Raw genomic sequence first — 2,705 nt, forward strand, 5'->3', positions numbered from 1 at the left:
GACATGTCAAGCTTTCTATAGATATATCTCTCATGTCTCTTCGTTCAGTTAAAGTTCATTTTAATGACGTGTTTGGAAATGAAGATCAGCGCAGACGAGGCTGCAGACAGCACACCTTGTTTGTTATCTTTATTTTATAAGTGCACAAAGTTTTGTTGGTATTATGTTTGTATCCAAAAAAAAAAGTAGACCCTTTACAGATTCGATTGATGTATTGCTCTTATCTGTACGATTAAAACTGAAAGTGTAATTTAAGTAATTGTTGGGGTTATCAGGAGAAAATGACTCAAAACGTGTATATGCGTTAATCGACAGTTAAAAGGCTGTCGTGACTTTTTTTCCTTCCAGTATTCATAAGGTGTATCACGCTGTCAAATTATATTTCATTTTGCACACATAAACAGCTCAAAAACACCTGAATTCTGCTGTTGTTGTGTTCTAATGGGTGGATTAGTGCATTTGCTGTGATATTATTTTTGGAAGCTCTTAAAAATTGCTGATGAAGCGTTCATTTCTCTCTCGTCTTTCTCTCTGTTCTTTGGTCAGAGACATAACTTATTAATGAGATCTGACCCGGTAATAATAACATATGTTGGTTTAGCTTGTCAGTGTGAATGAAATGTGTAGCCTATTTATTTGTCCGAAACGCGGCTGTCATGTGACTTTTTTTTCCCTTAGTGATGTCAAATATTGCATTTTGCACACATACAAGGCTAAAAAAAAAACTGGATTTTGCTCTTGTTGTGTTCTAATGGGTGGATTGTGTGCATTCGCAGGAATATTTATTTTAAGAAGCTCTTAAAAAAACATATAAATGACTTTACCATGTTGTGCAGCGCTGATCAATCTATGTGATGTACAGTCTGACAGAGAAAATCTCACAAGCACATATATACACTCATTTTCATATGTATAATATATTCTTCTGAATTTTCAGCAGCCATGATTCTAGTCTTCAGGGTTCACAAATCATTCAAATATGCTGATTTGCTGCTGAAGAGGCATTTATTCTTTTTATTAATATCAGAAACATTTGTGCTGCTTCATATTATTAGGGAAAAAATCATAGGTTTTCAGATTTTATTTTTTTAATACAAAGCTCAAAATGTCAGCATTTATTCGAAATAATAATAAAAAAAAACCTTAATAAAGTAATAATAGTACATTTTGATCAGTTTCACAAACCATTACTAAATTAGAGTAGTAATTTGAACTTGAAAGTTTTGACTTCTCATAAGTTTACATACCCCTTGTAGAATATGCAACAGTTGTTGAGCATCTATGCAACAACACAACATACTAAAATTCAAGAGTATGTAAAATTTTGAACTGGTTTATTTGTGTAAATTAAGTAAAATTTGGTTTACTTTATATAAACATCTTTATGTGAAACTGCTTATTCACTACAGTACTAAATAAAAAATGCAATTGTTATGGTCTCTCAGTCTTATTCTGTTTAAAGTATTAACATTTTGCTTATTCTGCAAAGGAAAACATTAAGATTAATATGAAACAGGTGAAACATTTTCCTGCTTTATATAATAAGTGGAAAAAGTACTTACATGTTTTACTCTCAAATTCACAGAAATGTGTAGATTTTGTGCAGAGGAAAAAAGCAAACAACCTTTGGAACAAGTGCACACTTATAGTGTATAGAGCTCAAGGACAAAGGTAATATTTGTAGAAATATTTCATGTTGACAGTGTGAAACCAAACTCTCAGATTAGATTATAATTTGCATAACATTAGAGATACAACAGACCATATCAAGACATAAATTTTAACCACAGAGAGAATTTACAGTAAATAATGAATGTAACAAAATAAATACAAATGTTAGGAGTACATTCATAAAATAAATTAATAATAATAATAATAATTAAAAATGATAAAAGATTCTGAATGCTTTGATATCTTCCAAGGTATGAAGTACTTCAATCTAGAAGGTTCAAATTGAGATGCAGCAAATAAAATGCATTATTGCTGTGCAAAATGGTGTAAATATGACTAAATATCTATAATAGAGCTTTCTTGTCCTGTGTTAAGATATTATATGCTTTCCATAATGTGTATACTCCCTAAAAAATGTAATTAATTTAATTACATAGTTACTTTTTATTGAAAGTAATGCATCATGTTACTTTTTCTTCCACACCTTTTCATTCCACTCAACTTTCTGTTAACATGCTTGGATACAGCACTCTGTGAACAGCCAGCTTATTGGCAATACATTTTTATGACTTACACTCCTCGTGAAGGGTGTCAACGATTGTCAGAGACCATTTTGAAGGCTCAGGAAAGCTTTGTAGGTGTTTTGAGTTGATTAGATGATTGGCATGTCAATATATTCTAATTTGTTGAGATAGTTAATTGGTCAGTTTTTGTTAAATGTGAGCCAAAATCATCACAATTAAAAGAACCAAAGACTTAAACTACTTCAGTCTGTGAGCATTGGATTTATTTAATACACGAGATTAACAATGTGAGATGAATTACTGAAATAATTAACTTTTCCTCTACATTCTAATTCATCGAGAAGCACCTATATATATATATATATATATATATGTGTGTGTGTGTGTGTGTGTGTGTGTGTGTGTGTGTGTGTGTGTGTGTGTGTGTGTGTGTGTATACAAGTTATATTGACAAATATTGATAATTCAGACTGTCTGTATGGACACCGTCACAAAAATGGAGCAAAGCTG

The sequence above is a fragment of the Carassius gibelio genome, chromosome B12 (assembly GCF_023724105.1).
Source record: "Carassius gibelio isolate Cgi1373 ecotype wild population from Czech Republic chromosome B12, carGib1.2-hapl.c, whole genome shotgun sequence".
In the NCBI taxonomy this organism is placed as follows: domain Eukaryota; kingdom Metazoa; phylum Chordata; class Actinopteri; order Cypriniformes; family Cyprinidae; genus Carassius; species Carassius gibelio.